General features: G+C 35.7%; 1 non-coding gene across 1 annotated transcript; it reads right to left on the reverse strand.

The window, feature by feature from the left end:
• Nucleotides 1-630: 630 nt before the first annotated feature.
• Nucleotides 631-733, reverse strand: LOC126010641 (U6 spliceosomal RNA). The gene has a single exon (XR_007496660.1). It is a non-coding gene; the product is annotated as a U6 spliceosomal RNA (small nuclear RNA).
• Nucleotides 734-22,769: the final 22,036 nt, after the last annotated feature.

Consider the following 22,769-nt stretch of genomic DNA (forward strand, 5'->3'; position numbering starts at 1 on the left):
CTTTCTTTCTTTCTTTCTTTCTTTCTTTCTTTCTTTCTCTCTTTCTTTATTTCCATTGGCACAGTAAAAGCTGGGGTAATTTGAAAGAAAATTCCCTTGGCCTAATAGATACAGGGTGTCTCTACCTTTGAAGCACACTGTCATAAGACCGACTGCAGGCTCTGGACATGTTGGTTGCTGAACCTCAAGATCTTTCTTTTATGGTGCCAGAAAAGGTTCTGCTCAGTCTTGATTGTCAGAGTCAGTTTTTTATAATTAGACATCTTGGTTTTTTCACAGATCCTAGGATTAAACCTAGGAAAAGTCTTTTTTTTTTTTATGGTCCCAGGAAAAGTTCTACTCAATGGCAGTTGTTGTAGTCAGTCTTCTGTAATTAGAAATCTTGGTTTTTGCAAAGATCTTCTTCATCTCATTGTAGTTCGTTAGCTAGGGCAACCTACTTTTAGATTAAGTTGTAGCTGCTTCCTCACCTTTAGGGTGTCATATAAACTTGGTCTGGCTCAAGTTGGTGCCAGAGCAGTATTATGGTGACCACAGGTGGAGTTTAATTCTTGGTTGTTGGTGTAGGAAACTGTGCCAGTTCTAAGGTTGGAATCTTGGGTTCTGGGTTGGACTTTTTCTTTTTCTTTTTTTAATATGGAATGATTCATGAATTTGTGTGTCATCCTTGCACAGGGGCCATGCTAATCTTCTCTGTATCATTCCAATTTTAGTATATGTGCTGCCAAAGCAAGAACAGGGTTGGACTTTTGATGTCAGATCAATTGAAGTCTAAGTCAAATTTCCACGACAATGTTCAAGGTAGAATGTGCCCCTGCATTATAAAATTTATGGGTTCTTATCCCCACTAGATAAGAACTTTTTTATACATAACATTTCCCCATTTTAATGTGCCTATGCTAAAAGGAATGATGTCATATTATATTATAAATGCATCTGTGGGTAAAAATAACATGTTAAACAGACTCTGTGCCTTGATTTTAACCTGAGGTCTTATCCTAAGTAAGACTTTTCTACTAGAATTTCCTACTAAGTAGAACCAGGAGAGAGAGAGAGAGAGAGAGAGAGAGAGAGAGAGAGAGAGAGAGAGAGAGAGATTGAGAGAGAGAGAGAAAGAAAGAAAGAAAGAAAGAAAGAAAGAAAGAAAGAAAGAAAGAAAGAAAGAAAGAAGAAAGAAAGAAAGAAAGAAAGAAAGAAAGAAAGAAAGAAAGAAAGAAAGAAAGAAAGAAAGAAAGAAAGAAAGAAAGAAAGAAAGAAAGAAAGAAAGAAAGAAAGAAAGAAAAAGAAAGAAAGAAAGAAAGAAAGAAAGAAAGAAAGAAAGAAAGAAAGAAAGAAAAGAAAAGAAAAAAAGAAAAGAAAAAAAAGAAAGAAAGAAAGAAGAGAAAACAAGGGAAAGATGTAGAGGGTACCAATACATATGGAAATAATCACTAAGAGTTATAACTATTATGGAAATGTGTCTACAGAAACATACAAAAATATAGATATCTCAATTAAGTATTTTTGAGATAGTCTGAGGGATGGGCTAAGATCCAGGGCACAGTTTTCTCCACACTGGTTTTCTGGAGTCTGAGAAATGGTTTGCAGCAGGCAGGGATCAGTCAGGGTCCTCAAGCTTGGGGTACCTCTGAGCTGGATCCAGTAGCAAGCTACAATCCACATTGAGGGAGAAAAAAGAGCCCCATAGAATGAGTCAGCAGGAGCAGTGAGTGCCATTTAGACTATTGTGTTTCTTTATGGAGTTATTCTAAATACCACATATAAGTGATATCATTCTGTATTTATTCTTCTTCCTCTGACTTACTTCATTTAACATAATACTTTCTAGTTCCATACAGGTTGCTGCAAATTGTATGATTGTATCATTTTTCTTATTATGTAGTATTCAATTGTGTATATGTATCACATCTTCATGATCCACTGATCTGTTGTTGGATATCTAGGTTTATTCCAATCTTAGCTACTGTACTGCATGCTGCAATGAGTAGTGGTATACATACATACTTTTGGATGAAACTTTTTTCAGACCTGGGGATAGATACCCAAGAGATAGCTGGGTTATGTAGTAGCTTAATTTTGAGTTTACTGAGAATTGTCTATACTGTTTTCCATAGAGATTGAACCAGGCAGCATTCCCACCAGTAGTGGATGAGAGTTCTTTCCTTTCCGCATTCTCACCAACAGAGATTATTCTCAGTATTTTTGATACACACTATCCTCACTGGTTTAAGATGGTACCCCATTGTTGTCTTGATTTGGATTTTCCTAATGATAAGTGATGAGGAACATGTTTACATGTATCTATTGGCCATCTGTTGGTATTCCTTAGAGAAGTGTTTGTTCATTTCTTCACCCCATATTTTGATTGTTTTTTTAGGTTTTGTGGAGCTAACCTTTGTGAGTAATTTGTATATCATAAATATCAATCCTTTATCTGATATATTGAGTGCAAATACTTTTTCCCACCAGTTAGTTGTCTTTAGTTTTAGCCAGTGTTTCTTTTGTGAAACATGCATTTTTTAATTGGTTTTTAGGGCCACACCTGATAGTGCTTGGGATACTGCAGTGTCTTACCTGCTATACTATCTTTCTGACCCTACAGAGCAAACATCTTTGCGCTGCTTCAGTGCTACTTGAAGTTTTTGAACCTTACAGTAGTGAAAGAGCAGGTCAAGTTTTTATTATTTGACTTCTCAACAAAGATTTTTAGATAATGCAAAATGAGGGGCAATTTGTCTATTTTTCCCCAGTGTTAACTGTATGCCCATCACATAACATATTGATTTGGTACAACCTCTTCAGCAACTTGACTTGCTTAATTGCTGTTTAAGATTAGAAAAAATTTCAGTAGTGCCGGAAGACACCATAAAAAAATTATCTCAAATCTCAGGGCACAAGGAACAGCAGAACTAATGCCTGAATCTGGGAACTATAAAATTGTCAGAAAAAACATTTTGTTATGCAAGTCAGGAGTTTTCATCTACACTATTCATTCTCTGTAAAAACTGAGGTCTGAAGTCCTTTCTTTTCCGGGCAGCTATGTGGATCCTGTGAAGTTTCTGTAATAAAAACTGCAATATGGCTTGTGTTTTCAGACTTACTGCAGAGGAGAAATCTACTATATTTCCTACTGTGTGGACATAGGTATGCAGTTTTGCAGCCTTGTGGGGTATAGATTTGTACCATGTTTTCAGGTGGAGAATATACAGGGGTTAGGAAGTGTTCTGGTAAGGCCTTTCCCAGTTGTGAAATGGTTTTCAAATGCCAAGTGCAGTTTGGCTTGGCTTTTTCCTTCCATCATTCTTGGCTGGTTGCATTTATACCTCCGTGGGTGGGTACATTAGTATTTAATGATAAAAGGTTAGCATAAAAAAAATCTCGGACAATGATTAAGGAAAGATATAAAATCTCCAGGCCCAGCCGCAGAGATTTTGATGTAGAGAGAAAATAAAATCAGTTTTCTGCTCAGTTTCTTCTGCTATACTATTCTGCTAGACAAACACGCTTTCCAATCCCAAATACTTAGGGGGGTTATTGTAATTCAGGTCTTCATAAATTAAGTTCCTGAGTCAGACATCAGATGACTTGGTGTAATGCTAAGTCCTAGATACTAGCAAGAATTAAATGATTAAAACATTAATTGTAATAAGCACTTTCTGGTGTGCAACTTTGTTTTGTATGCTGCAAAAATATTTAATTACAAAATGAAATTTTTACAGTGCACCAGTGTCTTACTTACTAAACACCAATTTTCAAGACATAAGTGAAATTTTAAAAAATATAATTGTTGCCAGATTTTTCAGGGCCCAATACTTAAGTAGGTACCATTTACTTGATTTATAGAGACTTTCATTTAAAGATAATCATCTAATTTGTTGTTTTAAGTAGCTTTTATTTCATCTAAAGGAGCTCCTTTTAATTATATTAATGCCTTTTGGTATTGAATATAAGTGATTTAGATGAAACAATAAAGAATGAGATAGTAGTAGATCGGGCTATTCCTGAGGGTGTGTAGGTCACTCTTGCTGATATATAATGAAATGAAATAAAGACACATGATTCAGGGAGCAAATTGTGTGATAGACATCTTTTGATTTTATTTTAACCTTTACTCTGCTACTTCACTCTACTGCCCTCCAATTCTTTCCAGCTTTTAGATCTCTGACTATGTTTTAATATCTGGAGTTCATAGATAGCCATAAACTCAGTCTTCCAGGTAAATCTCAATTGGTCTATGACAAATTAGTAGTAGTCTCTACTACCAGTTAGTAGTCTCAAAGTATGGACACATACTCCTTTTGACTATGTAGAAACCGAATATAGTAGGAGTGTTTGCAAAGACATCTAGGGGAAAAATAGTGCTTTTCCAGAGAAAAGAGATGAAGAAATGCCCAGCAAAGTCTATTTCTTCTTTTGAAATTCTGAATAAGGTCAGCAGCTATATAATGTGACAGATCTACAAAGTTAGTATGTGAAAAAGTATTTTTTTTCTTCAACTATCTTTATCCTACTTGCCATGTTTTTTTTTTTTTTTTTTTTTTTTTTTTTAATTTGCTGCTAAGATGGGGCTAATTACTGGTACTTGAGACCACAGTCTGAAACTCAGCATGCAAAATCATGTTAGACTAATCCTAGCTTTCCTCACAACTGCTCCAAGAATCTCTCTGGATGCTAAGGAGAGCATGTTGAATTGGGGTTAATGACCTTAGTGGTCTAGAAATAGTTCTTACCAAATTATTTTATTTTATTTTATTGAAACTATTGTGATCTACAAAGTCATTCATAGTTGAATTTCAGTTATACAGTGAATCAGGGCCATTCCTAAAACCTGTGTAAACCTCCATCCACCAATGACCCAAGAATGCATCCTCTACCACCACCATTTGCCCCCTAGATTGCATCTCTTGATTTTATTGTTTTTGACTTTGGCTTTGATATTTAGTTTTATCCATTTTTTTCTCCATCAATGTAACTGAGATTACTTGGCCCCTGGCCCCCATCCTTTTTTTTCTTTCTTCTTAATTTTATAGAAAAATAGAAATATAAGGTAAAACAAAGTAATCTATGTCCCAAGTTTCTTTGAAAAAGACAATATCCCTATTTAAAAGATAAAAAAAAATAGAAAAGAAAAAAAAAGTGAAAAGGGTGTGTGTGGGGGAGGGTGGCAGGGTTTTTTTGTTTTGTTTTTGTTCTTGCATAAGCATAGCAAATGTTGGTGGAAAAATAGAAAGGAAAAACTTTTAGCCTAAAATCAGGGAGACCCTACCCATGAACCATCCTGCCATATTACCAACTACAGGCTCTGGCCATACTAAATTGTCTAACCCCAAAGTCTTTCTTCAAGTAAAAGTTCTCAATCACAGTTGTCACAGATTTCTTTAATTAACACTATAGAGTGAAGCTTGACTAATTCAGGAAAGAGCAGTAACCTTAGTTACAGAGGAATCTCATTTTGTTTGTTCTTTTAAAGAAGGTAGATTTCTAGAGAATTATAGAGTTATTTTTGTCTGATGAAATGGAGGCAATAGACCAGAAACATTTGGGAATCTCTAGTCTAATGCTTGCCCTGCCCATGTAGTGAGGTACAACTGAATATGAGTAGAGATTCTAAGCCTCATTCTCTCTTGTTACATTAAATTTTATTTATAAAACAGAGTTTTGAAGTAGAATTATTAAGAATTTCAAGATGGCAACCACAGATTATAAGCACTCAAGCATGAACAATTTCCAAATCTATGCATGTATATGAGGTTAACACTGAGATTCTATGCAAGTATATTGATTGGTCACCTGGTCTTTATATATGTCTGTATTATCTGAATCACACGCTACCATCTTGAAACCATGAGAGAAATATAATCAACTTAGGAAAGAAAGACAATAGCAACTTGGGCTTTTGATTTTATTAAGACATTGACTTAACAACATTGGAAACAGCCTATACTCAGGAACACTTATTATAGAAGGTAATAAACTCCTTTGATTTTTTTTTTGTTGTTGTTGTTGAAACTCCCTAGCTTCCTAAATTAATTTTCTTGAGATTTTCATTTGTGATAATTGAACATATTATGATTGGTAGAAAAAGATCTTACATTGATTTCTCTAACTGAACTCACCCCTCTGTGGTAAGCCGGGTCCTCCCAGCCCTCATCTCTTTGTCTTTGGGTATTATTACAATAATGTCCTTTATTTTCTTAAGTCCCACTGATGAGAGAGACTATACTGTGTCTATCTCTCTCCCTCTGACTTATTTCACTCAGCATAATAGTTTCCATGTCTACTCATATATAGAAAAATTTTACGACTTCATTTTTCCTGACAGCTACATAGTATCCCATTGTGTATATGTACCAGTTTCTTTACCATTCATCTGTTCTCAGACATCTGGGTTGTTTCAGATTCTGGCTATTGTAAATAGTTCTTCAATGAATATAGGTGTGAGGAAGGTATTTTTGTATTGTTTTTGTGTTCTTAGGGTATATCCTAGGATATAGCTGGATCATATGGAAGTTCAATTTCCAGCTTTTTTAGGAAACTCCATATTGTTTTCCATAAAGACTGGCCTAGATGGCATTTCCACCAGCTGTAAATGAGAGTTCTTTTCTCCCCACATCCCCACCAGCACTGATTGTTCTTGTTCTTTGTGATGTGCACCAATCTCTGAGGCATGAGTTAGTTGTGCCTCAATGTTGTTTTGATTTGCATCTCCCTGATGATTAGTGATGTAGAGCATTTTTCATGTGCCTTTTGGCCATTTGTATTTCTTCTTTGAGGTAAAGTTTGTTCATTTCTTCTCTCCATTTTTAAAGAGGTTAGATTCTTTTTCTTGTTAAGTTCTGTCAGTACTGAATTCTCAAACAATTCTGAAGACTAGAGCTAGGAGACCATCTATAGATTTGGTGTTATTTTTTTACTTTACATACAACCTTCCATTCATGATCATGTATCTATCATCTATCTATCTATCTATCTATCTATCTATCTATCTATCTATCTATCTATCCATCTATCTATCTATCATCTTCTAAAACTAATATAAGTGACTGTAAGAGAAATAAAATAAGTAGTTAAGATGAGGTCATTGTCAGTTCAGTTATTTCAAGACATAGAGGGAATATGTAGATGGAAAGAAAAGCAGAAATTGAAGTTAAGTTTCCATACAACAAAGAAAACATCAGAAGATAAAAAGATCAGAGTTATTCCTTAGATTCTTCCCTAGAGCAAGACTCTTTCTATCAACAGTGATATGACAATAAATTCTCCCCTCCATCTATGAGTTTTAAGAAAAATAAAAGTCATTTTTGCAACAATCCTCAGAGACAATGAGAGGAGGGCTGGAACTTTCAGCTCACTTCATGAAGCTCACCACAAAGAGTGGTGAGTGCAGTTATAGAAATAACTATGCTGAGGGGGCCGACGAGTTGGCGCTAGAGGTAAGATGTCTGCCTTGCAAGCACTAGCCAAGGAAGGACCTCGGTTCAATCCCCCTGCATCCCGTATGACTCCCCTCACGCCAGGGGCAATTTCTGAGCACTTAGCCAGGAGTAACCCCTGAGCATCAAATGGGTGTGGCTGAAAAACAACAAAAAAACAAAAACAGAAAAAAAAAGAAATAACTACACTGAGAACTACCATAACCATGTGAATGAATGAGGGAACTGGAAAGCCTGTCTAGACTACAGGTGGCAATGGGGTGGGATGGAGGGAGATTTGGAACATTGGTAATGGGAATGTTGCACTGGTGAAGGGGGAAGTTCTTTATATGACTGAAACCTAATCACAATCATATTTGTAATCAAGATGTTTAAATAAAGTTATTATAAAAAAAGAATAAATCCGCCAGAACTTTGAAATTATTTATTTTGCTTTGATCTTTCTGATTATATCATCATTTTAAAATTAATGTGTAATTTAACAATAATTTGCCTCTTACATGTATTGCTTAGAATATGATATATCTTTTATGACAAGTTATCATAGCATATAAAATATTTAAAAAGTCATATAAAATACTGACTGGTCAGAAATTCCTGAAACAGAAATGAAGATGGGTTTTCTCAAAGCAACCTCTGCTCATGGTATTCATGGGGAAAAGGGTTTACCTTTGCATCTAGAATGTGCCTGTGAGGTAAGCAATGTTACATTGGTTGTTGACTCAAAGGTCAGCATTCCTGACTATTGCAGGCACATGTATATGCCTCTGGCTTTTTCCTACTCCTACCTTTCCATCACAACCCTCTGTCAAAGTCAGATCCTAAATGAGCCAGTTTGAACCAGTGAGCTTTTCCAGTGACATCAGACAAGAAGGCAGAATGCTTCTGGGAGGTCCTTCCATATTAGATTAGTAGTACATGGGTGAGCCCAGCTCATACATTATTCAGAGGGGAAAATGACTGAACTTTGAAGGAATCAACAGCTATTTCAGAGGAGAGTGACCTATTGTTCTTCTTCTTAGAACACATAAAGCAAATGGAATTCCTTAGAGCATAGCTAATGGGGTACACACAGACAGTGCAACAAAATCAACAGTGTACATCTTTTTTGAGCATTGTCCTATTCAGAGTGCCCTATTTATCAGATTAAAGATGCTCACACTTTTTCTATTTCTTTTGGAGTGCAACCCAGTGATATTCAAGTCAAGAGTTTCTGGAAGATAGACAGTGCCATCCACAGAGCAGATGTTTGTTCTTGATAGCACCACAAAACCTATAGGAATGCTTCCAAAAAAATTATGTTGACCTTTTGCAATTGCCTGGAGGTCTATCCTTGAAGTATGGAAAATTGTATTGAGAAAAAAGATGAGAAGTGGGTGCAAAATTAACATTTCCCCAAAATTTGACACCATGTGCTCCTTTGAACCCAGAAAAAAAATGTTTTAGAAACGGTAAAAAGCTGACCACAAGAATCAACTGACTTCTTGAAGACTGTCAGTCTAGAGAGCATTGGCAAGAATTCTGAATTAATTCTTGGTAAAGGCTCTATCGGTCAGTAACTAAATTTATACATACTGGGAAAGACATAGATCAAACCATGGAAAATAAAATTAGCTTATATTTATTTGTGCTCTATGAAAACAGTGTGAAATTTAAGAAACACTTAAAATAATATTTTGTTAATGTTTTTCTTGGCTAAACTTTCTCAGTCTGTGAAGCAAAGGCAGGCATGTTGCAGCCGTAGCTGAGGAGTTGGGCAGTTGCTCCAGGAAACTCTTCAAAGAGTATTACATGGGATGGGAGAATCTGGGAAGGTATCTATCTGTGACATTGGTGTGGTGGGGAGGAGTAGCCACTCTGGTGTTGGGTTTGGTGTTGAAATGATGTGTGAATAAACTATAATTTGTAAATTACAGTCCATCAATAAAAATGGATGAAACAGTGTCCCTTCCTTGAATTCTGTACAAACAGTAACTGTTGTCCTACGCAGAGAGCCACATTTGGGGATGGGTTGTGTGGATTATGGGATTTGTCTGTCTCTATGTCAATTAACTCTCACATAGTTTCTCATTGGATGTTATTTTATGAATTCAGCACCTCCGATTGGTAGTGAAACCGGATAGTCCCACCTTCTAAGTGTTATTTTTTTCTATAGGTAAAAGGCTAGGAAGGAAGAGGAGGGCTGTCTTTAGTTCTGGAGCTTCCTCGTGTGACTACTTGCAGGTGGTCTGCAGACTGGAATTAGGGTAACGTGGGAATTTTCAAAGTCTTTTCTTTCTTTAAATGTGTGTTTGATTATTTTGCAGAGCACTTTCTGGTTAAAACCCATCTTTCTATTGTTCGGGGTCGGAACTGGAAGGTTTAGATTTTAGAGATTTTAAACCAGATTTTAAGTCTGGTTTATGCCACTTCCTGGTTTGTTTATTCAGCAGGTGAAAATTCCTACTGCCTTTCTCAACTTCCCAATCTGCTTGGACTTTACATTCTCCTCACCTTGAAGCCTTTGATAGTTATTGGTAGTGGCTCTGCTTGCTGCTAAACAGCACTTTGTTTAAATCCCAAGTAGTGAGCAATGACATCATGCATACACTTAGTTGCAAACAAATCTATCTCTGTCATTGAATTGAAATTTTCTAAAGTACAGAAATGGAAATGTGTTGATACCCGCACTCTATGAGCTCAGCACTGGTGTTGCACTGGCTAGTGGAATGGAGAAGTTTCAAAGATGAGATAGTGGGTGCCCCATGCTCTCCACCTTAAAAGGCTCAGTGGCTGAAATAACTGACTTTAGACCTGATATTGTCCACAGGTAACACTGGAATTTGATTATGTGTGCTCTCCTTAACATGTGCTCACTGAGTACTCTGGCAGACTGCCTGGATACCTTATCCTCCTCCTTATCCCCCAAACTAGAATGGACTCTGTGATTTCAGGTCCACAGTAGCAGGTGTGTTCTAAAATAATAATAATAATAATGTTAATAATAATAACAATGATAATAAACTTTCTCTGCTTGCCTTTTCACTCATCCAGGTAATATTAGTCTATGGACAGACATACCTGATGTACTTCTGTAAAAGGAAAGATGTTTACCTGCCACAACACACTCAGAATCAAGTATATGATGATAATAATAAATAGACACACCTCATATTTGGAGAAAATATTTGCCCATCACTCATCTGATGAATGGTTACTGTCCAATATTGATAAAAACATTTGTATATGTTTACAAGAAAAATTAACCAATGCCATAAAAATGGGTGTAAAGAAATGAATAGAAACTTTCTTAAAGAAGACTTGCTGGTGAATAAAAGGTATATAAAAATGCCCTTATCAGAAAATTTGCAATTAATATAATAATTAAGCATCGTATCAGTGACCCAGGCATGAATTAAGAAAAAGCAGGAACAACTAGTGTTGGAATTGAACAGTCATCTTCTATTTTCACTCATCCAAATTCTCACCATCAGATTCTGTGGTTTTTTTTGTTTGTTTGTTTTTCTTTTTCTCACAGTATTTTAATTATTTCATCTCATCATTAATATCTTGCCATACCATTAAGAAGCATCTTTTTAAAATACTAGTTCTTCAGGAAGTGCACTCATAAAGGCAGACAGCATCTGAAGTAAAAAAACTTGCTTTCTGATTTTAGCCTAGGCTTTAGCCTAGAAATTGTACAAAAAAACAAAATCCCTAATTCCAGAGGTCTGACTTTGACAACTGAGACTAAGGAGAACTTCTGGAACCATAATAAAAGACTCCATCCTAGGCTTCATCCTAAGATCAGAGTAAAAACCAAGACCACTAATTACAGAAGACTGATTACAACAATAATGATGGAACAAACCTAGGATCGTAAAAAAAGTCTCTGTCCTAGACTTCATCCTATGGCCTGTACAAATACCAAGATCTATAGCTACAGAAGCCTGATTTTATCATCTGCAACTGAGCAAAAAAATTTCCTGGCACCATAAAAATACCTTGGAGTGTGAAAATAAGCATGTATAGAGCCTGTAGTTGTTCCCATGCTTCAAGGGCAGAGAAATCTGTATCTCTTAGGCCAAAGGAATTCTTTTTCTAACTTCCCCAATTCTTACTGTGAATATGCAAAAAACAAAAAACAAAACAAAAAAAGCCCTACAAAACCTTGTCACACCAATTCTCCTTTAATTTTTTTCCTTTTCTTCTTTTTATTTAGTTTTTATTTTTCTTCTCTTTTCTGTTTCTTTTTCTTTTTTTCTTTTTATTTTCTTAAATATTTTTTGTTCTTGTGGTTATTATGATGGTGGTTGTTTTTCGTAGCTGGGTGCTTTTTGGGGAGTGGTTTCTAGGTTTTTGTTTGCTTTTTGTTTTGTTTTTTTTTTTCTTTTTTCCCTTTCTTCTTTTAAATTGATATTTTTAACTTTTAGACAAAATCCTTCCAGTTTTTTTTTTTCCAACAAAACCACATAACTTGAATCATCTTGTTCTGCCTCATGAATTGAGGGGAAAAATGGAGGGTACTAAGACCAAACAGTTGTATGAATATTGAGTGGAAATAAAAAATGATCAGACTTGAACACCAAACTCAAAGTCAACAACAACAGAATCAATACCCAATCTACAATAAGCTATACACAAAGGGGAGCAGTTATATTAGCAGTCCAGTGGGCAAATGAGGTAGAAATGGGATACATGCTGGGGAAAGGGATAGAGGGAGGACAACACTGGTGGTAAGACTGGCCCTAATTCATTGTCACTGTGTACCTTAAACATTACTGTGAAAGATTTGTAATTCACTTTGGTCACAATAAAAATTATTTTAAAAATTTGAGACCACATGACATATATTCAAGGTGGGAGGCACCCTGTATTGTAAAGTGTATGAGTTCTTATCCCTAGTAAGAGCTTGTTTCTATACATAAAATTTCCCCCTTTTTAGTATGCCTCTGCAAAAAGAAATGGTGCTATATTATATTGCTAGTGCATTTGGGGGTGAGAGTGTCAGGCTCCATTATTTCTGTGCCCTAGTTTTGACCTGAGCTTTTATCCCAGGCAAGACATTTTCCTGTAGGTTTGTGTACCAAGCAGAACCAAAACAGGTGAAGTTAAGGAAGAGAAGAAAACAAAAATGAGACAAATACACACACACACACACACACACACATACACACACACACACACACATATATATATATAAAGGAAAAAATAAATAAAAATGAGTTTAAAAAAAGTAAGGGAACAAAGTGATGCAGGAGACTACCTTACATTTGTGGATAAACAGGATAAGAGGGAGCATTATATAGGTCTTAAACTTACAAAGGAAATATAGGCTTCCCCATTGTCTTTTGAGATATTCCTGTGGCGGGGGGTGGAATCCAGGGCACATTTTCATCACACACCCTGGTCTTGAGTGAGAAGTGATTTGCGGCAGAAAGGGCTCGGGTAGAGTTCTTGCACTAGGGATCCTTCTGGAGCTGAATCTAGTATCAAGCAGCAGTCCACATTTTGGGGGTGGGGATGAGAAAGAGGGCCACAGAGCATAAGTCAGCAGGAGTGTTGGTTGTAGTTTCTTGGAGGTGGGGCTGAGTGGGTGTCCTTTTACTTGGGAGCTGGGTGATGGCTTGTTGGGGCAGGAGGTCCGTCTTAATATCTAATGGGTTAAGACCTGAGGGTTAAGATAGTTACTAAGGTGGTATATGGCCCCAACTTAGAATCCATGTGATTAGACAGCAACAGTCCAACCCCGAACCCTAGAACCAACCAGACATATATCCAATAAGTTCTCCGCATCAGTTCCAGGAACCAACTCCCTCTGGGACATTCTTAATACTGCTCTGACATCAACATGTGCCAGTTTTGATAAGACATCCTGACAATGAGGAAATGGCAACAACTTGATCTAAGAGCAGGTTGTTTTATCTCATCACCTAATGATAAGATGAAATCAGAATACACATAATCCTTCAATCTTTCCAAAAGCCAAGATTACTAATTACAGAAGATTGTGACAACCCTGACTTAGCAGAACTTATCCTAGGATCAATATAAAGGACCCTAGTCTAGGCTTTGGCTTACAATCTGTACAATAACCAAGATCTCTAATTACAGAAGTCTGACTGAGACAACTGTAACTGAGCAGAACTTCTGGAAACATAATAAAAGACTCTATCCTAGGTTTCATCCTAGGATTGGTGCAAAAACCAAGACCACCAACTACAGAAGACTGATTAAAACAATAATGGTGGAACAGAACTTCTAGAACCATAAAGAAAGACTCCATCCTATGACCAGTGCAAATACCAAAATATCTAGTTACAGAGGCCTGATTTTATCATCCAAGACTGAGTGGAAAGTTTCCAGACACCACAAAAGGACCTAGGGGAGAGTAAAAGCATGTACAGAGCCTGGAGTTATCCCCATGACAGTATACTTCAAGGGTGGAGAAACCCTGTATCTCTTAGGCCAAGGGAATTCCCTTTCTAATCTCCCCAATATTTACTGTGCCTATGCAAACACACACACACACACACACACACACACACACACAAACACACACACACACACACACACGAGAGAGAGAGAAGCACTACTTAATTTTTTGTTATTGTTTTTTTTTATTTTATTATTATTTTTTTTTATTTTGGGACCGCAGTTACTGTTCGGTTGTCTTTATTGCTGTGGTGCTTTTTGATTTTGTTTGTTTGTTTGATTTTTTTGTATTGTTGTTATGTTTTTCTTCATTTTCCCCTTTCTTCTCTTAAATTGATATTTATAGCCTGTAGAAGGACTCCTCTTGTTTTTTGCTTGCTTGATTTTTGCCTTTTTTTCTTTTTTTTGCTTTAAACAGAACCACATAACTTGAACCATCTTGTTCTGTCTCATAGAGGGGAAAATAATGGAGGGTAACAAGACCAAAAAGTCATATGAACATTGAGTAGAAATTAAAAAAAATGATCAGACTTAAACACCAAATCCAAATCCAAAGTCAATGACAACAGAATCGATACCCAATCTACAACAAGCTTGACACAGAAGGGACCACTTATACTAGCAGCCCAGGTGCCAAAGGAGGGGGATATGGGATGCATACTGGGAACAGGGGTGGAGGGAAGACAACATTGTGGTGGGAATGCCCCTGTTTCAATGTCACTTTGTACCTAAAATATTACTGTGAAAGCGCTGTAATCCACTTTGGTCAAAATAAAATTATTTAAAAAATAAAATAAAGAATAAAAGTACTACTAAAATTATTTAAAAAAGGAAAAATTATAAATATCTTATTCTTCATGCTCAAAAAACACTTGTTTTCTTCCGTTCAGTTACAGATGAACTATGTGAAGCCATCTTACCATATATTGCTTCAAAGTCAAGATTCTGGTCACAACCTATGCACATTGGTTTCCTATACATTCCTACATATTTGAACAATTTGAAGAACATAACATTTATAAAAATATATTTTTCAAATTCTCTTGAAGTATATGCATTTTTCTCCCCCCCCCCTTTTTTTTGGTTTTGGGTCACACCTGACGGCACTCAGGGCTTACTCATGGCTTTGTGATCAGAAATCGCTCTGGGTTCAAGGAACCATATGGGATGCCGGGATTCCAACTACCATCAGTCCTGGATTGGCTGTGGGCAAGGCAGACCCCGTATCGCTGTGGTATCTCTCCAGCCCCTGCATTTATGCTTCTTATATCAATCAATAATGCTATTGTTTTTTAAAAATATTTGGTGTTTATTTCATGATCTTTTTTCTTAGTGTTTTCTGTTTGTTTTTGAACCACACCTGTGGTGCTCTTGGGTTACTCCTGGCTCTGTGCTCAGGTGTCATTCCTGGCCCTGGTGGTGCTTGAGGGACCATATGTGATACCAAGGATTGAACCAGGGTCTGCTGAATGCAAAGCAAATGCCCTACCAGCTGTGTTTTCGTTTTTGTCTCTTAATATATTAATAGCATCCATAAAGTGTGCCTTAAGCACCTTTTCACTGCTTACTTCAATCACTGAACTACGTATGACTAGACACTGAAGGACACACCCAATAGAAATAATCCAATCTGAACTTTGGCTTGAGATCTTTAAGCACAGAAGATATGTAAAATGGAACTGATTTATCCAATGCATTTCTTCTGCATTTTCAATTTAATGGTCTGGTTTCTATTACATATCAGAGAAAATTAATACCTGGATTATAAACCCGGAACTTAAAACATTCAGAACTGATAAAATGTAGATGCAGGAACTTCTAGAGGAATGTCAAGTGAGAGCAAGGCAAATGTCACTTGGAACTTGGAAAAAAGCATGCACACTAATACAGTTTTACTATGCTAAAATAATCTAAAAGAAGCAAACAACACTTGATTCATGAACTCAAGATTAGATTTCCATTTGTTTCAGAACAGATATTTTTGGTGGAGGCTTTCCTACATTTATCCATCTTATCACCTCCCTCCTCTAAGTGAAACTTCTAAAGATGGAAGGTGGAGAACAGATCATACAGATCATCTTTGTTCCTTTTGAGAAAGAAAAAAAGAAAAAATATGAAAGCTCAATTTCCAAAGTTAAAGTTGAGACAGAATGCCTAACTAGTTACTTAATTGGGTTATTAATGCTTTAATTATATATATTGAAAAATCTAATACTATGTTATATCCTATGGACTTTTTTTTTTTTGGTAGTTTTTATATAACATTTAGGGAGTCAAGGGAGAGATGGCACTAGAGGTAAGGTGTCTGCCTTCCAAGCGCTAGTCAAGGAAGTACCTTCGTTCGATTCCCTGGCATCCCATATGGTCCCCGCAAGCCAGGGGTGATTTCTGAGCACTTAGCCAGGACTAATCCCTGAGCATCAAAAGGGTGTGGCCCAAAAAACCAAAAAAAAAAAAAAAAAAACCATTTAGGGAGTCAAATTATGTCCCTTTATAAATTATTTGACTTGGGGCCGGGTAGGTGGCGCTGGAGGTAAGGTGCCTGCCTTGCAAGCGCTAGCCAAGGAAGGACCCGGTTCGATCCCCCGGCGTCCCATATGGTCCACCCAAGCCAGGGGCGATTTTGAGCACATAGCCAGGAGTAACCCCTGAGCGTCAAACGGGTTGGCCCAAAAACCAAAAAAAAAAAACAAAAAACATAAATTATTTGACTTGAATTTTTGTTTAAATGCTACCTACCAGACATCTAGACTAACACTTTAAAATTATAAAAACATGTATAATTCTTAATTTAAGCAGCTAGCTTATTTTTAATTACAAGCATGAGAAAATAGAATACATATATATATAAAGCAAAGAAAAATATTTTGCTTATTTAATATATCTGTCCAATTTATGATAAAGTAAACTAAAAATGAGATTTATTTATTTATTTATTTATTTATTATTTTTTAACTATACCCAGTGTGATCTAAGATCACTCTTAGTAGAAGTGCTCAGAAATCACTCCTGTGGTGCTGAGAGGTTCATACGCAGGACAATTTTAGTCCTACTATGCAAAAGGAAAGCATTTTACCCTGCTGTATTATCTTTCCTGCCTTGAATCTTATTTTTACATAGTTTATTTCCTGTTTCTGTGGTTTAGTAGTAATATTGAGAGTCTAATTTAGATTAAATAATTTTTCTTTGACAATAATGGTTGTATCTTGATTTTTAATTTCCACTGTTGTACTCTGTAATAAAACTAAAGAGAGGCTACTAAGTCAGTTATATGTCTGTCTTGGTTTTTATTCATGCATTCTTTGGAATTCATTTTGCATATGTGTATTCGTTGATTTGTTCTTTTACTCTAGGAATAGTCATTTTTATGTACTCTGAACTATGTTTGTCTATTACTACCTTTATAAAACTTTCTCTCTATAGTATATTCTGAACATTTTATGACCATCTTATTCATTTTTTACCATAATTTTAAAAATTTATAATATCTAAATTTTCAGATAAAAAGTTCACCTGTTTCATTTTTAACTTTCATGTAATGTTGCTTGCCAGATTTTGACTTATCCTGGAACTCTATATATGCTGAAATTTATTTATTTATTTATTTATTTTGGTTTTTGGGTCACATCGATGACACTCAGAGGTTACTGCTGGCTATGCGCTCAGAATTCACTCCTGACTTGGGGACCATATGGGACACTGGGGGATTGAAACGCAGTCTGTCCTAGGTCAGCCGCATGCAAAGAAAAAGCCCTACCGCTGCACTACCACTCTGGCCCCTAAAATTTAATATTTATATTAATTTTCTTATTACAGTCTACCATACCTTTTTACGTCATTATTTGTTTTAATTATTATGTTCTTAAAATCCTGTCATACAGTAATGTAAAAATCCTCCTGTGGGGTCTAGAGATATAGTACAACACAGTTCTTACGCCAAATGTAGTAAAACCAAATTTTATACTCAAACAATGCTAGAATAATTCTGAGTGCAGACCATGTGTAAACCCTGAGATAGTCAGAAATAACCCCAAACTAAACCAGTGCATAGCCAGAAGTAACCCCTGAGTGTCATTGGGTGTGGCCAAAAAACAAACAAACAAAAAAACAAAAAAAAAAAAACAAAAAAGTACCATTTTAGGGGCTGGAGTGGTGGTGCAAGCAGTAGGGCATTTGCCTTGCATGCAGCTAACCTAGGACAGACAACAGTTCATTCCCTGGTGTCCCATATGGTCCCCCAAGCCAGGAGTGATTTTTGAGGTCACAGCCAGGCTTAACCCCTGAGCATCACCAGGTGTACCCCCTCAAAAGTACCATTTTATTGTGTTACCTATCCTCAAAGTCTACTTTTTAAACTGTTTCTTTTTGTAGGTTTTATATTCCTTGGCTATTTCCTTTCAATACACAGGTTGCAATGAATAATAGACTAATATCTAAGGGATCCAAGATTGACTTGAAGTAATTTAAGTATTCCAGATTTTAGTACACTATTTATTTTAGTTTGGAGACCATGTCTGGAGGTGCTTAGGACTTACTCTTGTCTCTGTGGTCAGGGATCACCCTGGCAGAGTTCTGAGAAACATGTGTTGCTGGAACTTAGACTTGGCTACATGCAAGGAGAAATTATATGTATTATGGTTCCAGTCCCTTTAGTATGCAATTTAAATTTTTTAAATAAATAATCTGTATTTAAACACCGTGTTTACACACATGATTGTAGTTGGGTTTCAGTCATAAAACGAACACTTCCCTTCACCAGTGCTACAATCCCATCACCTTTGCACCCATCTCCCGCGCCTGTATTTGAGACAGGCTTTCTACCTCCCTCACACATTGACATCGTTATGATAGTTCTCAGTGTAGTTATTTCTCTAACTGCATTCACCACTCTTTGTGGTGAGCTTCATCTGGTGAGCAGGTCCCTCCAGCCCTCATCTCTGGGAATTATTTCAATGTCTTTTCTTTTAATTTTATTTTTTAATTTATAAAATCTTTATTTAAACACCATGTTTACAATCAAGATTATAGTTGGGTTTCAGTCGTAAACCGAACAACCCCCATTCACCAATGCAACATTCCCACCACCAATGCCCCCTGCCACCCCTGCCTGTATTTGAGATAGGCATCTACTTCTCTCGTTAATTAACATTAATTGTCATGCTAGTTGTTAGTGTATTGTTTTAACTGCACTCACCACTCTTTGTTAGTGTATATATTGTGCACATATTGTGAGCTGGTTCTTCTGGCCCTCATCTCTATTGTCTCTGGGATATATTACCATAATATCTTTAATTTTTCTTACAAACCATAGATGACTATTCTATGTCTATCTCTCACTCTGACTAATTTCACTCAATATAACAGACTTCATGTACATTTATATATAGGAAAATTTCATGACTTTATCTCTCTTGATGGCTCCATAATATTCCATTGTGTATATGTACCACCGTTTCTTTATCCATTCATCTGTTGAAGGGTATCTATTAGCCCGACCAAAGAATGGGGAGAAGAAATGAACAGACAATTTCTCAAAGAAGAAATACAAATGGCCAAAAGACATATAAAAATGCTCCACATCACTAATCATCCAGGAGATGCGAATCAAAACAACTACGAGGTACCATCTCACACCATAAAGACTGGCACACATCACAAAGAACAAGAACAATCAGTTCTGGTGGGGATGTGGAGAGAAAGGAACTCTGATTCAAAGCTGGAAATTGACCTCTCCTATGATCCAGCTATGCCACTCCTAGGGATATATCCTAGAACGCAAAAATACAATTCAAAAACCCTTTCCTCACACCTATATTCATTGCAGTGCTATTTAAATATCTATGTGTTTTTTTATTCCACACCTTATTGATAGATCAAATTTTCACTGAGATCTAGATAATTATATTCACTTGGAATATTGCATGTGAGTACTTCATGGCTATCTTAAATTAATGTATCTAAACTTTGCCCATTCTCCAGAAGTACACACACACACACACACACACACACACACACACACACACACACACACACACACACACACTTGCATTCCTTGGACATGGATTGCCTATCTGTTTATACATTGCTACCTTGAAGCTCCCCACCCATGTCTTCCTTCTTTCTGATGAGTATATATTTCATAAATCTTTCTTTGACTATCTCCTACTTAAATAAGTTTTCTTAAATTCATCTCTCATGGAAGGTTTCTGCAGTCTTGTTATTCTAACAAGTGAAATAGCTCTGGCCATCTGATTATCACAAATTCTTCCATTGATTATATATATGTATATATATATTAATGAGCACTTTTACACAAGATCTTAGGTTTTTATGTCTCAAAACTAGACAAAAGTTCAGATACAGGGAAAGTCGGAACTACTTTAAGGACCAATCTGAAATCCCTTTTTCAAAAATGTCTCAAGTCTTAGGTATCCCTTTTCCTATTACACTTGGGATGATTAAACATATAAAATATTTGTTTCTAGTGTTCTTTATGTGCATGTGTAGCTGCACATAGTCACAAAGAAGTACTTAGAGTAAGGATGGTACCTTTAAGTCTGGGAAGTACTAAGTGCAGACTAGAGTGGTGGGTCATTTAAGACTAAGTTCAAAACGACTCATCTGGAAAAGTAGCATCCACTCTTTTCTGGTCAAGATGTCTGCTGTAAGGTCAATTTATTAGACACTTCAATAATATGGGCTGGCACTACATGGGAAGATTACTTTTTCAATAAATAGATTATTAAATTCCACATACTAATGGTTTCTGCAATTATGGATATTATTATTATTGTGAAATAAATTCTTGCTCACATTTCAACTTTTAGGTAGCTTTCCAATAAATTATGTATAAAAAGTTCTTGTTAATGTTACATAAAATATTAAGGTAATCATATATTCCTAATTTTTAAAAGTAACTAATCTTACTTATATATGCTATACATTTTTGACTGTAGAAATAATTTATTTAATAAACAATGAATATACTCTTATGGGTATAGATTTGCAAAGACTAGCAAGTCATAGAAAGGTAATGAGAAGTTTACAATTAGTTATTAACATAATAATATGTATTAATCATATAATTAATAAGTATTAATACAATGGCAATCATGTTGCAATACATAAATATATCCAAGTAATGACAACTGAACACATGATAAATTCTGTAAAAAATGGAATCATTTAAATTTGAAGTTAACCCGAGACAAGTAAAAAATAATTTCACTGCCTTTCTCTTGGTATACCATAAGTATATAAGTAAATGCATATATAAAAACTTTTGCTATAATATTTTAGGATTTCTTTGAAAAATTAATCCTGAGTTCCAAACAAAGTTCATCAAGGTAGAAGATATAATTTATTCTTTATCGCTGCTTTCCTGTGGAAGAAATGAACAAAAAAGAAAGAAAAGAGACAAATCTAACTAAAGATTATAAGCACTATTTGCTAAAGGAATTTCTAGCATTATTCTGAAAGCAAATAATATTATTATGAACTTGATATTAAAGAATTTTTAAGGGTGCTTAGGTAGATAGATATTTAGGAGCTCTTGAGAATATAAGTATTCACATACATCTATCTGCATAGAAGATAAAAATGTCAAACATTTTCATCTTGGACTATTGCAGTCAATTTGCTTCTCCAACTGGATGTCACATTAAAATCCTAAAGATTTTTTAAAAATTCCTAGGGTTATAAAAAAAAAAATCTCTCAGTGAAATGTCTGAAAAATATAAGAATGACACTGAAAAGAATTATAGATATATATAACCAAAGGAATTTTGGACATTTAATATTGATTTCCTTTATTAATCTAAGATTTATTTTTGCTTTATGATACTAGAATCTATTTTTCAGATATTTTTATTTATTTGTTTGTTTGTTTTTATGGGTTTTGGGCCACACCTGGTGATGCTCAGGGTTTACTCCTGGTTATTCTCCCAGAAATTACTCCTTGCTTGGGAGACCATATGGGACTCCAGGAATAGAACCCAGGTCCATCGTGGGTCACTGCATGCAAGGCAAATGCCCTACCTCTGCACTATCACTCTGGCCTCTATTTTTCAGATATTTTTAAATACCACTGAACATTACATGGGGTTTAAGAACACTGTTGGACCCACTACTGAGGTCATCCATTTCCTAAATATCTGATTTTCTCCCTCCATTAAATCTAGGAAGTAGAGGAGAGCATTTCATAATCTATTTTGAGATTTTCTATAGACTATTCTATGTATTATCTTCTCTACATCATTTTATTAATTTTCCTACTTTATTTTTCTTCCTGTTGAAATTTTCAGAATTTATGATTGCACTAATTTATGATTACACATACATTTTACTGCCTGCCAAGTTTATTACAGTTTAGAGTACATTTTAATTTTGTTTCCGTTTAACTGTAAAATTTTAAATTAATAAAGTTTGTTTTCTCTGAGTTGTATAACCACTCTCTACCATCACTGTAACATCTGCATACAATCTAGATCTGTGCTCTTCCTAGACTCAGTTCCTGAAAATGTAGATGACTGACTTTATATTAGAACAAGCTGCAGTTGCCATGTGAGATACATGCCTAAAAGTTTGCATGTGTGTTTGTCAGTAGTGACTGACTCCAAGGACCTAGTGCAGAACTGAATCATTATTCAGAAGAGTTATTTCTACTGAAACATTCTTGGATGCAACTGTAAATTCACCTTCCCACCTGCACAATTCAAAGGGAAATAATTCCTTCAGCTTTGAAATACATTCCCCTCCTGGTGGATAGGGTAACAATCCTTAAAGGGGCACAGTGATGAATAATGAGAGATTGAAAAGGTTGAATCCAAGTGATATTTACAGGAACCTTTGTGGACAGAATCCAAAGATAAGATTCAGGCTTGCATATTGCTCTTGAGTATTCATTTTTTTTTTGCCACCCAT

Source organism: Suncus etruscus, chromosome 5 (genome assembly GCF_024139225.1).
Source record: "Suncus etruscus isolate mSunEtr1 chromosome 5, mSunEtr1.pri.cur, whole genome shotgun sequence".
NCBI lineage: Eukaryota > Metazoa > Chordata > Mammalia > Eulipotyphla > Soricidae > Suncus > Suncus etruscus.